General features: G+C 36.4%; 1 protein-coding gene and 1 non-coding gene across 5 annotated transcripts in view; one reads left to right on the top strand and one right to left on the bottom strand.

The window, feature by feature from the left end:
* ADK (adenosine kinase) overlaps positions 1 to 18669 on the bottom strand; it is a 536060-nt gene that overhangs the window by 309263 nt on the left and 208128 nt on the right. The window lies entirely within an intron of this gene.
* LOC136162026 (U6 spliceosomal RNA) lies at positions 7316 to 7422 on the top strand. The gene has a single exon (XR_010661878.1). It is a non-coding gene; the product is annotated as a U6 spliceosomal RNA (small nuclear RNA).

Below are 18669 nucleotides of genomic sequence, written 5' to 3'. Positions count from 1 at the left end.
CCTTATTTAAATATCTAACTACTACTATAGGATACCAAAACTAGGAATTGCTGCATCAAAGATTATGTGCACATAAAATTTAAAAAAACACTGCCAAATTGCTCCACAATAAGGTATACCTAGTTTTCACTCCCATACAAAACAGTATAAAAGTATCCTTTGCTTTTCAATCTCCCAACACTGAATTCTACTCAAATTATTTACAACTAAGTGATATGCAAATCTGGTGACTTCTATTTTAACTTGCATTTTTATTGTTAACTGGGTTGAGGTTTACTTAATAGCAATTCATATTTCTTCTAATATGAATTGAATTACTCATCATATCCTTTGTTTACTTTTTTAGTTGGGCTTTTCTTTTCTTAACGCTGCCAAAATTGTAAGAATTGGTTAAAACTTTAGGAACATTAATTCTTTGCCTTATAAATGTTGCAAATATTTTCATTTCATCTTTGTTTATGATGTATTTCACCTACCACTTTTTGAATTTAATGTACTTGAATCTTTAAGACTTACAGATTAGAAACAACAGTAAGAAACTGACAGAGAAAGATAAGCCAGTAAAGGGTACAGATAGTTCAAAGTTAACAAGAACAAAGAAAGAGTGCTATTTATCTTCAAAGCCAATGTAAGAAAGTTTTAAAACTGAGGAAGTAATTAACAAATGAAATATCCTTGAGTGGGTCAATTAGAATTCCTTTTTTTTTTTAATTCCTATTTTTAAATGGTCTCTGGTTTCGGCAATTATATTATCAGTGACTTCTGTAAAAAAATAGATAAATAATGTTTCCAAAGACAGAGAAAGGTTGAAATCTTAAAAGGGAAGGTAAAGCAGTGGTGATAATGTATATAAACTCTTCTACCTAGACTAGGGGTAGTGAAGGGAAGGTGGAAAGGTAACAATTTGCAGTTTCAGAGAATGAGAAAGAAAATGGAATAGAACCTAAAAAATAAAAATTATATAAACAGATTTGAAGACAATGAGGAGAGAATGTAAAAAAGTTGAAACCTGATGATTTCTGTTATATGTATTGAGAAGGATATGAAGTAACTTGCTGAGAATAGCGTAATATGTTAAAGGAGAATAAGAGAGATCTAAACAAACACGAGGGCTTCCCTGTGGCTCAGTTGGTAAAGAATCTGCCTGCAATGCGGAGACCTGGGCTTGATCCCAAGGTTGGAAAGATCCCTGGGAGAAGGGAAAGTCGGAAAATACTACCGACTCTAGTATTCCGGCCTGGAGAATTCCTCGAACTGTAAAGTCCAAGAGTCAGACATAACTGAGCGACTATCACTTTCACTTCAAACAAACACGAGGGGAATGACAGTTGGGAGTAGAAACTCAAAGTATTGTGGATACAGACATATCTGAGTCCTTTAAAATGACAAGAAAATGCCTGCATATAGACAGACTCAATGAATATGTATAAAATATGGCCAGATTTTGGATAACTAGAAAATACACATGCTTCAAGAAATTTAGTTTTTATATGACTTTTTAATAGAAAAATTTTATATAAATCAGTGTACGCTAATATGATAATTATACAGTGACATGATTTCCAGAGAAGAACATATAATTCTATTTGATTTACTTTCTATAGAATTAGATTAAAACTTTCATACTAATGGGTTGGCAAACTGATGAAGTGGCACCTATTAAAATTTATATTTGCAGTATAGGATGAAAAATTTGTAAATATCACTAAAATGGAATTTTTAATTTATCAAGACATATAATATTTTAATACATATATAACCACAGAACTTAAAATCTTATGGTGTAAAATATAACAAATTTTCAATTAATCAAGATTATATCTAAACTATATTACCATGAATAATAATTGTCAATGAATTATCTGCATAATAAAAGCAAAAGTAAAAAGTACTAAAATTGCTAATTAATGTTAAAGATTATATTTAAACAGAGTTAGAATAAAGACTTGAAATGTATTTAGCTCCTAAACATACACTGAAAATGATATTTTTATTTAATAAACTAACACCGAGAAGAAATTAGGTGAGGATTACATAGGAACTCTCCCGGATTACTCTAAAATTTTTCTGCAAATCTAAAATTATTCCAAATGAGAAGTTTACTCTCCAACTACTGTTGGTGGGAATGTAAACTGCTCCAATGACTACGGAGAACAGTCTAGAGGTTCTTTAAAAAAAATTAAAATAGAGTTACCATGTGATCTAGCAATCCTAATCCTGGGCGTACATCTGAAATAAACCATGGTTCAAAATGAGACACAGATCCCAAAGCTCGTTGCACTGCTATTTACAATATCCAAGACATGAGAGCAACTTAAAAGTCTATCAACAGATGAAAGGATAAAGAAGATATGATACTTATATACAATATAATATATTCAGTCATTAAAAAGAATGAAATTATGCCATCTGCAGCAAAATGGATGAACCTGGAGATTACCATACTAAGTGAAGTAAGTCAGACATCAAAAGACAAATATCATAAGATACTGTTAATATGAAGAATCTTAAAAAATGATATAAACTTATTTGCAAAACAGAAACAGAATCACAGACTTAAGAGAACAAACTTATGCTTATGGTGGAGGAAAGATGGGGATAGGGATAGATTGGGAATTTGGGATTAACATACACACACTACTACATTTCAAATAGATAACCAATAAGGATCAGTCCTGAATATTCATTGGAAGGGCTGATGCTGAATCTGAAATTTCAAAACTTTGGCCACCTGATGTGAAGAGCTGACTCATTTGAAAAGACCCTAATGCTGGGAAAGATTGAAGGCGGGAGGAGAAGAGGACAACAGAGGATGAGACAGTTGGATGGCATCACTGACTCAATGGACATGGGTTTGAGTAAACTCTGGGAGTTGTTGATGGACAGGGAGGCCTGGCGTGCTGCATCCATGGGGTCGCAAAGAGTCAGACACAACTGAGAGACTGAACTGAACTGAAGGAACTACTATATAGCAAAGGGAACTCTGCTCAAATATTCTGTAATAACCTAAATGAGAAAAGAACTTGAAAAATAGATATGCGTACACGTATAACTGAATCACTTTGCTGTAAACCTGAAACTAACACTGTAAGTCAATTAAGTCCAATAAAAAATAATTTCGATAAAATTTTATTTTAAAAAACTAAATACAAAATTACTTTTTAACTTTTTATCTTGAAATAATTTTATACTTAAAGAAAACTTACAGAAATAATGCAAAGACTTCTCATATACCCTTCATGTTATATAAATATACTATAATAAAATTAACATTATATAACTATAATAAAATTATCATAATCATGATTTTGCTTTCTTGTTTTGAAGTCACTATTCTGCAAATCAAAAAATCTGTGTCACAAACTAATTATTTTTTGGCAAAATTTTGACATGGTTTGTTGACTTTCAACTCAAGTGATAAATAAAAGGATACATTTTGATTTGAAAGCAGGGTAAAAAATAAGAGTAGTGTTTTCATGTAGCAATTGCAGTTGACCCTTGAACAACACAAGCTGGAACTGCATAGGTCCACTTATATACAGATTTTTTCAATAATAAATACTATAGTACTACACTATAGTTTTAATATAGGATGATTAAAGTCATCCAAATTTAATTCAGATGACCATTATATCTACTACTGTGGGCAAGAATCCCCTAGAAGAAATGGAATAGCCCTCATAGTCAACAAAAGTGTCTGAAATGCAGTACTTGGATGCAGTTTCAAAAACAACAGAATGATCTCTGTTCATTTCCAAGGCAAATCATTCCACATCACAGTAATCCAAGTCTATGCCCCAACCACTAATGCCAAAGAAGCAGAAGTTGAATGGTTCTATGAAGACCTAAAAGACCTTCTAGAACTAACACCCAAAACATATGTCCTTTTCATCATAACAGACTGGAGTCCAAAAGTAGGAAGTCAAGAGCCTGGAAAGTTTAGCCTTGGAGTACAAAATGAAGCAGGGCAAAGGATAACAGAGCTTGGCCAAGAGACCACACTGGTCATGGCAAACACCCTCTTCCAACAACATAAGAGACGACTATACACATGGACATCACCAGATGGTCAATAGCAAAATCAGATTGATTATATACTTGGCAGCTGAAGATGGAGAAGCTCTATACAGTCTTCAAAAACAAGACCTGGAGCTGACTATGGCTCAGATCATGAACTCTTATTGCCAAATTCAGAATTAAATTGAAAACAGCAGGGAAAACCACTAGACCATTCAGGTATGACCTAATCAAATCCCTTACAACATACAGTGGAAGTGAGAAATAGATTCAAGGGATTAGATCTGATAAGAGTTCCTGAAGAACGATGGATGGAGTTTCGTGACATTGTACAGGAGGCGGTGACTAAGATCATCCCAAAGAAAAAGAAATGCAAAAAGGCAAAGTGGTTGTCTGAGGAGGTCTTACAAATAGCTAAGAAAAGAAGAGAAGCAAAAAGCAAAGGAAAAAAGGAAAGATATACCCATTTGAATGCACAGTTTCAAAGAATAGCGAGGAAAGATAAGAAAGCCTCCCTCAGCGATCAATGCAAAGAAACAGAGGAAAACAACAGAATGGGAAAAACTAGAGATCTCTTGAAGAAAATTAGAGATACCAAGGGAACATTTCATGCCAAGAAGGGCACAATAAATAAGAGAAAAGATATGGATTTAACAGAAGCAGACGATATTAAGAAGAGGTAACAAGAATACACAGAAGAACTAAACCAAAAAGATCTTCAGGATCCAGATAACCACAATGGTGTGATCACCCACCTACAGCCAGACATTCTGGAATGAGAAGTCAAGTGGGCCTTAGACAAACAAAGCTAGTGGAGGTGATGGAATTCCAGTTGAGCTATTTCAAATCTTAAAAGTTGATGCTGTGAAAGTGCTGCACTCAATATGCCAGCAAATTTGGAAAACTCAGCAGTGGCCACAGGACTGGAAAAGGTCAGTTTTCATTCCAATCCCAAAGAAAGGCAATGACAAAGAATGCCCAAACTACCACACAATTGCAGTCATCTCACACGCTAACAAAGAAAAGCGCAAAATTCTCCAAGCGAGGCTTCAACAGTATGTGAACTGAGAACTGTCTGATGTTCAAGCTGGTTTAGAAGCAGCAGAGGAACCAGAGATCAAATTGCCAACATCCACTAGATCACAGAAAAAGCAAGCAAGTTCCAGAAAAACATCTACTTATGCTTCACTGACCACGCCAAAGCCTTTGAATGTGTGGATCACAACAAACTGTAGAAAATTCTTCAAGTGATAGGAATACCAGACCACCTTACCTGCCTCTTGAGAAACCTGTATGCAGGTCAAGCAGCAACAGTTAGAACCGAACATTTAACAATGGACTAGATCCAAATTGGAAAAGGAGCAGATCAAGACTATATACTGTGATTCTGCTTATTTAACTCATATGCAGACTGTATCATGTGAAATGTCAGACTGGATGATGTACAAGCTGGAATCAAGACTGCAGGGAGAAACGATCAATAACCTCAGATATGCAGAATACACCACCCTTATGGCAGAAAGTGAAGAGAAACTAAAGAGCCTCTTGATGAAACTGAAAAAGGAGAGAGAAAAAGTTGGCTTAAAACTCAACATTGAGAAAACTAAGATCATGGCATCTGGTCCCCATCACTTCATGGCAAATAGATGGAGAAACAATGGAAACAGTGACAGACTATTTTTGGGGCTACAAAAATCACTGCAGATGGTGACTGCAGTCATGAAATCAAAAGACGTCTGCTCCTTGGAAGAAAAGCTATGACTGATCTAGACACCATATTAAAAAGCAGAGACATTACTTTGCCAACAAAGGTCCATCTAGTCAAAGCTATGGTTTTTCCAGTAGTCATGTATGCATGTGAGAGTTGGACTATAAAGAAAACTGAGTGCCAAAGAATTCATGCTTTTGAACTGTGGTGTTGGAGGAGATTTTTGAGAGTCCCTTTGACGTCAAGGAAATTAAACTAGTCAATCCTATAGGAAATTAGTGTTGACTATTCACTGGAAGGACTGATGCTAAAGCTGAAGCTCCAATACTTTGGCCACCTGACTTGAAGAACTGCCTCTTTGGAAAAGACTCTGATGCTGGAAAAGACTGAAAGCGGGAGGAGAAGGGCACGACACAGGATGAGATGGTCAGATAGCATCACCGACTGGATGGACATGAATTTGAGCAAGTTTTGGGAGTTGGTGATGGACAGGGAAGCCTGGCATGCTGCAGTCCATGAGTTGGACACAACTGAGTGACTGAACTGCACTGAACTGATATTACTACACAATTCACTGTTGGTACACACCCAGGGTAACAGAGAGTGAACTATAAAATTATAGGTGCAGGGTTGGCAAACCTAACCGCTAAATGTTCAGGGTCAACTATTCATCAACTTTCTAAAATGTATTCCTATGCTAGAATTCAGTATCCTCCAAGTAGATGAATAATGAAGTATTTACATAAATTATAAATACTTTAACACTAATCTTCATTAGAATTTCTAAAAAGAAGAGCTACCATTTCCAAAAATACTACAGAAAGAGCTAAGTATGGGTTTGGAGACCAGGAATTATGAAATAAGATCCCTGCATATAATAGTGCTGTGATTTGCATCCAGCAATCTCAATACTAAGGAACAGACTGGCAGATACTAAGTTAAACTGACCTAGGGTTGGTGGCTAAGCATGGAGAAATAAAAAAACAGAAAAAGCGAGAGAACGTGTTTATGTAAGTTTGAAAGAAAATAAAGTGTACTCAAATGCACTAAGGGCAGTGAAATGCCAGATTTGGGGACAGTGACATGCAGAGGTACAAGGGCTAGGAAAATTCTATATCATCACAGAAAATGAGTCACGGATCTCATATATAGAACTGTAAGGGATGACAATTTACAGCACTGACATAATAGAGAACTATTTAAAAAGAGTTAAGTTCAACAAACTCTGAAAGGGGATGATGTACGGTTTATAACAGTGAAATCATCCCTTACCTTCTGGTTGGGAAACTGTAGACAGATCTTTACAAGTCACAAGAAAATTCATTTAAACGCCTTTAGACTTCAAAAACACAAAAAGAAAAGATTAAAATGTGCATTTTTCCTGCTTCTGCTTGATCAATAGGAAATATACAGTTTTAAAAATGACTGCCAAAAGAGGGGAAATGTTAAAATTTTCTTGAAAAGGTATGTTAGGACAGCATTACCATTTCACAACATTTTACACTGTTTTTCAAATAATGCCTACTATTATTACCTTGAACCGAAAGTACTAAGACACTCATAAAAATTTTTATTTCTTAAAAAAGTAAGGTGCTCGCTTTGGCAACACATATACTAAAATTGGAACGATACAGAGAAGATTAGCATGGCCCCTGCGCAAGGATGACATGCAAATTCGTGAAGCGTTCGATATTTTTAAGACAGCCTTCAGAATGGGAGAAAATAATAGCAAATGAAGCAACAAAGGATTAATCTCAAAAATATACAAGCAACTACTGCAGCTCAATTCCAGAAAAATAAATGACCCAATCAATAAAAGGGCCAAAGAACTAAACAGACATTTCTCCAAAGAAGACATACAGATGGCTAACAAACACATGAAAAGATGCTCAACATCACTCATTATCAGAGAAATGCAAATTAAAACCACAATGAGGTACCATTTCACGCCAGTCAGGATGGCTGCTATCCAAAAGTCTACAAGCAATAAATGCTGGAAAGGGTGTGGAGAAAAGGGAACCCTCTTACACTGTTGGTGGGAATGCAAACTAGTACAGCCACTATGGAGAACAGTGTGGAGATTTCTTAAAAAACTGGAAATAGAACAGCCATTATGACCCAGCAATACCACTTCTGGGCATACACACCGAGGAAACCAGATCTGAAAGAGACACGTGCACCCCAATGTTCATCACAGCACTGTGTATAATAGCCAGGACATGGAAGCAACCTAGATGCCCATCAGCAGATGAATGGATAAGGAAGCTGTGGTACATATACACTATGGAATGTTACTCAGCCATTAAAAAGAATTCATTTGAATCAGTTCTAATGAGATGGATGAAACTGGAGCCCATTATACAGAGTGAAGTAAGCCAGAAAGATAAACACCAATACAGTATACTAACGCATATATATGGAATTTAGAAAGATGGTAATGATACCCCTATATGCAAGACTGAAAAAGAGACATAGATGCATAGAACAGACTTTTGGACTCTATGGGAGAAGGTGATGGGGGGATGATCTGAGAGAATAGCATCACAACATATATATTATCAAGTGTGAAAGAGATCACTAGTCCAGGTTGGATGCATGAGACAAGTGCTCAGGGCTGGTGCACTGGGATGACCCAGAGAGATAGGATGGGGAGAGAGGTGGGAGGGGGGATCAGGATGGGGAACACATGTAAATCCATGGCTGATTCATGTCAATGTATGGCAGAAACCACTACAATATTGTAATTAGCCTCCAACTAATAAAAATAAATGAAAAATAAAAAAGGTATGTGATTTGAAAGTACTTTAAAAGTAAAAAAAATTCTAAAATAATGTTATTAAGAAATACTAATTATTCTATAGATGCCTGATGACTCAGTATAAAAGGATCTGAAGCATATGTACAAAATCATGCTGTGACTGAATATCATCATTATTCTGAGGAAAGCAAGAAAAAAAATAACATTGTTAAGTGATGTAGAATATTCACTTAAATATGAATGGAGTTTTTATTAAAATACAGAGAATACATAAAAGAACTATACAAAAAAGATCTTTATAACCCAGATAACCAGGATGTGTGATCACTCACCTACAGCCAGACATTCTGGACTGTGAAGTCAAGTGGGCCTCAGCAAGCATCACTACAAACAAAGCTAGTGGATGTGATGGAATTTCAGTTGAGCTGGAATTCTAAAAGATGATGCTGTGAAAGTGCTGCACTCAATATGCCAGCAAATCTGAAAAACTCAGCAGTGGCCACAGGACTGGAAAAGGTCTGTTTTCATTCCAATCCCAAAGAAAGGCAATGACAAAGAATGCCCAAACTACCACACAATCGCAGTCATCTCACACACTAGCAAAGTAATGCTCAAAATTCTCCAAGCAAGGTTTCAAAAGTATGCGAACCAAGAACTTCCCGATGCTCAAGCTCGATATAGAAAAGGCACAGGAACCAGAAAACAAATTGCCAACATCCCATGAATCATAGAAAAAGCAAGAGAGTTCGAGAAAAACATCTACTTCTGTTTTACTGACTATGCCAAAGCCTTTGACTGTGTGGACCACAACAAACTCTGGAAAAATCTTCAAGAGATGGGAATACCAGACCACCTTGCGTGCCTCATGAGAAATCTATATACAGGTCAAGAAGCACCAGTTAGCCTGGACATGGAACAATTGAAGCTCCAATAGTTTGGCCACCTGATGTGAAGAGCTGACTCATTGGAAAAGACCCTGATGCTGGGAAAGATTGAAGGCAGGAGGAGAAGGGGACAACAGTGGATGAGATGGTTGGATAGCATCACTGACTCAATGGACATGAGTTTAAGTAAGCACCAGGAGATAGTGATGGGCAAGGTAGTCTGGCATGCTGCAGTCCATGGAGCCGCAAAGAGTTGGACACAACTGAGAGGATGAACTGACTGATTGATCATAAATGTCCCATTTATTAGATAAGTTAAGGACTTAGTTAACAAATGATCATGGGACACTTAATAACAAAAAATGCAGTATGAAATATAGGCAACTACTATTTAAAGAATTACAATTCTTCATTAAGTTACCTTTTAACAACTACACTTTATAGAATCCCAGGAGTCAACTGATACCAAAAATTACCAATTAACAGACACCCAAAAAAGTCTATTATTCAGAGAATCGGTTTCTAGCCAAAGTAGAAAAAAATGGAATATTTGTTTCCAAATAATTTATTGCCCATTTCTAAGAAATAATTGGTACATGCTGAAAATTCCCTGAGAGCTACGAAACATACCTTATTAAAAGATGAAATTAAACAAAAACCACAAACCAAAAACCACAAAACAAACAAAAAGATATAATTAGTCTCCAGAAATTACATGCAGTGACAGAGAACAGACACTCAAATTAAGCTTGTAAAGTAAGCCCTTTAGATAAAGCAGAACAATGTTGTGTGTAAAAACCTGTCATTTGCAAAGTGCATGCGAGTGCAAAGTCACATCAGTCGTATCTCACTCTTTGTGACCTTATGGACCATAGCTCACCAGGCTCCTCTGTCCATGGGACTCTCCAGGCAAGAACAGTGGAGCAGGGTGCCATTACCTTCTCCTGGGGATCTTCCTGACCCAGGGATCGAATCTGCATTCCTAAGGTCTCCTGCATTGGCAGGTGAATTTTTCACCACTAGCAGCACCTATGAAGCCTTTGGAAAGTAGTAGATTTCAAGTGTGTTCCATCTTTGAAAAATTTGGAGGTAACATAAAAAACATTAAGGGATATATGAATTCTCTCTTGTAAAACCTAATCTCTTTCATACATTTAGCATTATGGCTAAACCTTCCAGTTCTATCAGAATATAAGTTAAAATAAATATACGATCTTTGAAAATATGGATGTTAGAAATCTAATCTGAAACATTCAGAAAGTTAAGGGAAACTGACTATCTTTGGAGTGGTGGTGGTAGATAAAACTTCAGATTATAATTTTTCCTTGCTAAATCAAAAAGTTACTATTGCTAATATATACATTTCATTGTGAATTAACTTTTCATCATGATCTGTTGCCTGAAAAGCACGCAATATGATTTAAAATACTAGACAATCAGTAAAGGTACCCTCAACAGTTTAGCATATCTCCATGATAATAAATACAAGCTTATTTTCAAATTACCTCAAAATTACTCTATATGGTCTTCAAAAATATTAATCAAAGATTCTTATTTTCACATAAGAATGACTGCAAAAAACACACTTATACCTTATATTCACATTTATACCTGACTGTCAGCTGAAACATTAACCTGGTATATGTTTATTACATACTCACAAGAAAGCAAACAATATTTTTTAAAAAGAGAAAGTAGTAAACAACAGAGAACATCAGCAATTACTGCAGCACTAATCAATGACTGCTGGTTAATAGATAAAGAAAATTATACCCGTTTCATAACTGCTCATTAGGGTATAAAGAAGCGCTAGCTGGAAATATTCTATATTGAAATTTTCAAAAAGTACTGGATATTTTAGTATTAAGATTAAAAAACAATTTGCTGCATTTTAAGAACAGAGCGTCCAGAAGTTCTGGTAATATTCAAGCAACTATTTAAAATGATAAAGTGAAAAAAAATGATAAAGTGATAGTTGCTCAATCATTTTTGATCCCTTTGTGAGGCATAAACTATAGCCTGCCAGGCTCCTCTGTCGATCAAATTCTCCAGACAAGAATATTGGATTGGGCGGGCCATTCTCTTCTCCAGGGGATCTTTCCTATCCAGGGATAGAACTGGGGTCTCCTGCATTGCTGGCAGATTCTTTATCATTTCAACCACCAGGGAAGTACCATTTAAAATGAGACCATGATAATAAAGAACTTCTAAGGTTAAAACGTAAACTCTTCTTTGATGATCATTAAATCCAGAAATATCTTGGATCTGATCATTTAAAAGGTATTTCTCAGTTAAAAACAAAAGGCAATCAGCCTAATAATTATCCCAAAGAAAATATATAAATGCCAACAAGTGCATAAAAAGATGTTCAATACCATTAATCATAAGGGAAATAACACAGTGATGAAATACCACAATATGTACAAGATTGGTTATAATTTTTAAAAAAAGAAAGGGTGAGGGGATAAATTCTGGCAAGGATCTGTACAAATTGGAACCCTTAGTATATTTCTGGTGAGAATGTACATTGTTGCTGCCACTGTGGAAAGAGTTTGGTAGTTCCTCGAGAAGCACAGATTTACCATACGAACCATCAATTAAATCCCTGCAGGTATATACTCAAATGAATAAAAAAGACATATTCAAACTCTGTGGACAACCTAAAAGTTCATAAACTCATGAATAGATAACAGGATACAGCCATATAATGGAATTATTATTCAGTTACAGAAAGGAATCAAGTGCTAATACATATGACAATCTACATGAATCACAAAAATATTATTACATATAAGTAAAAGAAGCCAAATAAAAAAGGTCATATAAAGCAATGATTTCATTTACATGAAACATTCAGAAATGGCAAATTCATTGTAACAGATAATCTATCTGTGGTTGTCAGGGGCTGACAGGAGGGAATGAGGAACAACCGCTTTCATTCTGGGGTTTCCACTTGGAGTGATAAAACACATCCTAGAACCAGACACAGAGTATGGTTGCACAGTATTGTGAATTAAGTAAATTCTACTCAATTGTACACTTTAAATGATTCATTTTATGTTATGTGGATTTTACTTCAGTGAAAAAAGAACACATAAAAAAAGGAAAGACTCTTTATCCTAACTGTTAACGTTACCCACTGAAGCATTCTAAAGAAGCAACATCACAGAATTTGTCTTTTAGTAGGGTTTTCAGCAGCTCTGTGGAAGACAAATTGGTGAAGAGACAAGTAGCTGTAGCGAGAACAGAGGGAAATCACCCTATAACTGAGAAAAGAACAAACGAGAGTAAGGGAAGAAGGAGTATCAGAGAAAAACAGAGGGGGCAGTGAAACCCACGGGAGACTTTCCAAGACTGCCAAGCAGATAAAGGAGAGGAAATCACAAACAGTGCCTGTGACACTCCAGCTTAGTGTCAGATGTCAGAAAATGAGCTGGAATTCATTTGTTAAGGGGCTGTAAGAACCCAAGAGAAAATAGTGGGTAAAGATTTAAAGGAGAAGGAAAGAAACACTGCAAGAATTAAAAGAAGATCCAGCTATGAAAAAGGAGGGAGAGGAACCAGAAAAGGAAGAAAATCTGAGGAACAAGTATCACTGAAGCAAAGCCAGAGAGGAAAAAAGGTTCAAACTGGTGGTAGGGTCAACACTGATAAATGAGTCAAATGAGATGAGGACTAGAAAGGGTTCAGTGGATTGGATGACCAAATCATAATCAAATGGCTCCTACTACCTGAGTTTCAGAGAAGTGGTAAGAACAATGAAGAGATAAAGAAGTATACACTACATTTTCAAGAATTTCAACTGAAAAGGAAACTAGATAGATAAGGCAGATGTTGGAGAGAGATTTTCTTATTTTACATTGGGATGGGAGAGAAATTAAGCACATATATAACAAAGATAGTGAAGACCAGGAAGGGGATAAGATTTGAGGGTAGACTCAAGGATGAGAACAAAAGCACAAACGAAGGATGTTAGATATAAAATGAAAGGGGAATAACTAATCCTCAAATATTAGATAGAAACAATAAAGATAAGGATGCAGTTAAGTGTGACTACACAACAAGACACTGCAAACGCTTCTTGAAAGTCAAGAGTTGCTTAGTTGAGAAGCTGGAAAGGTATCTCCTGGTAGAGGGATAAGAGATTGGGTAGATGTGAGGATAGGAAAAAATTATTAACATAAAATCTAGAGAAAATAAGAGAGACCACTAAAAGCAAATTAAAGAACTGAAAAGAAGTTTCACCACCTACACTGTTGCTGGGAATGTAAATTGGTACAGCCACTTAACATGTAATGGGGAACATTACAAAGATTCCTTAAAAAACTAAGAATAGAGTTGCCATATAATTCTGCAATCCTACTCCTGGGAAGATATCTAGGAAAACTCTTACTTAAACACCGCGATGTTCACAGTAGCACTATTGAGAGTAACTAAGGGTGGCTCAGACATTCAAGAATTTGCCCGCAATGCAGGAGACCCTCGTTCGATCCCTGGGTTGGATGATTCCCTGGAGAAGGGAATGGCTACTCACTCCAGTCTTCTTGCCTAAAAAATTCATGGACAGAGAAGCCTGGCAAGTTGCAATCCACCGGGTTGCAAAGAGTCAGACATGAGTGAGCAACTGACAAGATGTGGAAGTATCTAAATGTCCAGGAGGTAAGTCAGATAGAGGAAAGCAAGTATCATATGACGTCACTTATTTGTGGAATTTAAAAAAATGATACAAATGAACTTACTTACAAAACAGAAATAGACACACAAACATAGAAAATAAGCTTATGGTCACCAACAGGATAAATCAAGAGTTTGGAATTAACGTCTATACACAACTACATAGAAACAAGCAAACAACAAGGATCTACTGCATAACACAGAGAACTATATCCTGTATAATGGAAGACAGTCTAAAAAAGAATAAATATATATAATATATTTTTTATATATAGCCGTTTTGATGTGCACTTAAAACTAACACAACATTGTAAATTAATAACGCAATTAAAAAAAGGAAAGCAAAGTTTCAGGGCGCAACTTAGTTTGGAAAACTGAGTTACTCTGCCTATGTACAAACAGCATGGTTTTATAGAAATTTCTCCTCATCACTGGAATCAAGATTGTTGGAGGAAATATCAATAACCTCAGATATGCAGATGATACTACTCTAAAGGTAGAAAGTGAAGAGAAACAGAATTCCAAGTCCAGCATCACTGGCAAAACAGACTCCTTTGGATAAAGGCTTATTGTACATCTTGAAACATTTTCACATTTCTATTAATTGTATAATTAATAAATAGTCTCTTTTCTAATCTACCACTACTTCCGCCCTGCTTCTTGGAACAACACTGTTGTGGGTGGGATGTTCTTGCCTTCGAATGTAATACAGCAATAAGAATGTGCTAGAATGTCCACTTCTGCTCCAATATGCTCTTTAGCAAACTTTGGGTTGATGTGGGGAGAAGAGCACGAAACTGCTTTAGAGAAAATGGGACCAATCATGTTGCCCAAGGTCTTTGGAAGTTTATAGGCTACTCCTTAGGGACAGCCTCAATTCACCCCGATCTCATGGTTTTTCTGCCTAGAAATCATGTGCCTTGGCCAGTCTCACACATGGGAGTGTTGGCAGGTTGTAGCTGGGATTTTTCCAGATGACCAGATTGTTCTTCTGAAAGTGAGCATATTTTTAGTCATGTTGATTAGCTTTTTTCCTTTATCACATTGTTACTCTTTCTGATAGTGATTCTAGGATTAATGATGAAACCATCTCAGAATAATTACAAATTCTTAGTGGGGTTATAATGTCTTCTAAATTATGTAATCTAAAAATAATTTGAGTCAGATGCTAATGAGATACTGAAGGAATAACTGCTATTTTTCTGACAACTGATTATGAAACCTTAAAACCTGCATACCTCTTCTACAGTGATGAGGATGCAAATCTGGAGATATTCTGTTTTTCTTTTATATAGGTAGACAGGATTGCTATTTATTTCCTATTTAGATATAGTGACATTCATCCATATGGAAATACACAAGTCATTAGCTTATTATAATATGACTATTTACATTCTTTTGACTTAATAATGGAGCCTAAATAAAACTTTGATAGTACATACACAGTGGATATTTTACACAGAACAAGAAGATTTGGGGTGGACGTTCTGTGGGTCAGACATGGAGCCCACATATTTAATATTCACTCTTAAATGACCAACGCTAGAACGCGCAAAATGCAGTGCCAGTAGGTAGCCTAGCTTTAAACTAGTGTAACAAGCCTAGTCATACCATTCAGTATGTTTGCTTTTTAAAATATGTAACTACAATTAAGTTCCAGCTGTTACACTTCAGGAGACCTAGTCTCCACTTTCAGTTGTCTGTTTAGTCAATTTTCTTTACTATGATAGATGTGCGAATTCTCAACGAAATTGTCTTGCCTCTCATCTTGATTAGGTTAATTCCAAAATCATTCTACCCACAATATCTTGAGGGGATGAAGAATTTGCCTTAATAAATTACCTTGTTGTTCATGCAAATTAAAAAAAAAAAAAAAAAGCCTTGGTTCTTGGAAGGAAAGCTATGACAAACCCAGAAGTCATTGTTTAGTTTAAGTCATTGTTTAGTCATTTAAGTCGTATCCAACTCTTTTGCAACCCCATGGACTGTAGGCCGCCAGGCTCCTCTGTCCATGGGATTTCCCAAGCACAAATAGTGGAGTGGATTGCCATTTCCTTCTCCAGGGAACCTTTGCGACCCAGGGGTCAAACCTGTGTCGCCTGCATTGCAAGTGGATTCTTTACCACTGACCCACTAGAAAAGCCCCCGTGACAAGCCTAGACAGCATATTAAAAAGCAAAGATACCACTTTGCCAACAAAGATCCATATAATCAAAGCTATGGTTTTTCCAGTATTCGTGTATGGATGTGAGAATTGGACCATAAAGAAGGCTGAGCACTGAAGAATTGATGCTGTCGAATTGTGGTGCTGGAGAAGACTTTTGAGAGCCCCCGGGACAGCAAGGAGATCAAACCAGTCAATTCTAAAGTAAATCAACTCTGAATATTCATTGGAAGGGCTGATGCTGAAACCTCAAAACTATGGCCACCTAATGCAAAGAGGCCACTCACTGAAAAAGACCCTGATGCTAGTAAAGACTAAAGGCAACAGAAGCAGCAGGTATGAAAGGATGAGACAGTTAGACAGCATTATCAACTCAAAGGACATGAACTTGAGCAAACGCTAGGAGACAGTGGAGTACAGAAGAGCTCAGTGTGTGAAGTCCATGTGGTTGCAGAGTCAGACACGACTTGGTAACTGAACACCACTGCCAACCCATTGCTTACACAGAAATCATCCAGATTTCTTCTCACATGATATGCAATTTCAAATAACTAAGTTTCAGAATATCACAAACCACAGGATAGTATTTATAAATTACATATCTTGATCAATTTTTTTCACAGTTGTTTCACTATACTTAGAAAATATGGCTATATTTATATATGGATTTGTACAGATAAAATAAGTATTTGTTGATGACAGCTTAGTTAAAACAAAAACATCTTTGTCTTTCTCCTACAGCCAAACATAAGATAGAGAATTCTTCACTCTGAGGGAGGAAGCTTTAGTCTATTTCTTATCTCTTACTATGAACTATAATATATATAATGTGAAACATATTGCATATATTGTGAAAGGGTTTGAAAATAAAACCATATTCACATACAAGTAATCTGTATGCTTTTGTAGAGATTCTCAAAATAGAAAAAGCAACACTCTTTTGCTCACAATCTTCACATATATATCTCACAATGAAATCTGAAATAAATGGCCCATAGGTTAGACACAGATAATGTTAAATCAACTGTTCAATGCATCATGCTTAGTTTTAGAAGCTTATGCTAATGCTAAATCTGGGGATTTTTCTAAAATGTTCTATAACTTACATTACAAATTATTCCTCAAAACATAGGATTAATAATACCCAAAATATCACATAAGGAGTGTCACTTAAAATCAATATTTGTGGATATTATCTCATGGTAATTCCATAACAAGCATAAAGATACTCTCTAATTTTTTTTGGCCAGGTTCATGGCATGCAAGATCTTAGTTGTTCAAGCAGGGATCAAAACCACGTCCCCTTCACTGGAAGCATGGAGTCCTAACCACTGGACTGCCAGGAAATTCCCACAATTTTCATTCAAGGTCATTGTACTTTTATTTTTCAATGTGTTCTAATTTACAAACCTATATTGCTATAAAAAGAATTTCATCCTGAGATATTCCAGCCACAGCCTATCACATTTTTTAATGCAACGTATGGGGACGAGGAAGAAAACACTCACACTGCTCATGAGTCAAAGGTGAAAAGTGAAAGTGAAAGTTGCTCAGTTGTGTCCGGCTCTTTGCGACCCCATGGACTATACAGTTGGTGGAATTCTCCAGTCGAGAATACTGGAGTGGGTAGCCTTTCCCTTCTCCAAGGGATCTTCCCAACCCAGGGATCGAACCCAGGTATCCCATACTGCAGGCAGATTCTTTACCAGCTGAGCCACAAGGGAAGCCCAAGAACACTGGAGTGGGTGGCCTATCCCTTCTCCAGCGGATCTTCCCAACCTAGGAATCGAACTGGGGTCTCCTGCATTGCAGGTGGATTCTTTACTGACTGAGCTATCAGAAGGAGAGTCAAAGGTAAAAGTATGCAAATGTGATATAAAATATGTATTTGTCTGCTTTCATCGAATTCTAGCCATTTGCACAATATTTTCTGGTTATATTATCTACCTCTAAAAAATGTCTCAGTTCAAACTACAGGTCTGCTACTTACTAACCATGAGACCCCGCACTTCTTCTATAAACAGCTATTAACTCAAAAACTATCAAGGGTCTGCTATTTAACTGTAGGTACATGCTAACAAAGTAGTCGGCCAGTGTTTGCCTATTCATCTTCCTCCCTTTTTCTATATCCAAGCATGTACATGCATGCACAAACACTCACACACACACACACACACACGTGAAGGACATGAGACCTCCGGATTGAGACAAAGATAATTTATTACTCATGGCAAAAATGGCAGCAAGAGAAATATCTTAGTGCTGCCTTTTTGAGTACCAGTCCTCAGGGGACAATGCAATAAGGACAGGATACTACTAGTGCCAGTGAAGAGCATCAGAGGACAGTAATTCCAAAATTTAGGAACTAATCTACATGCAGTAGCTGCTCCAAAGTGAAAGATTATTCATTACTATAGTAACACAGACAGTCCTTGACTTATTATGGCTTGGTCTATAATTTGTG

Source organism: Muntiacus reevesi, chromosome 2 (assembly GCF_963930625.1).
Source record: "Muntiacus reevesi chromosome 2, mMunRee1.1, whole genome shotgun sequence".
Taxonomy (NCBI): Eukaryota; Metazoa; Chordata; class Mammalia; order Artiodactyla; family Cervidae; genus Muntiacus; species Muntiacus reevesi.
This window is presented reverse-complemented; position numbering and strand designations above follow the sequence as displayed.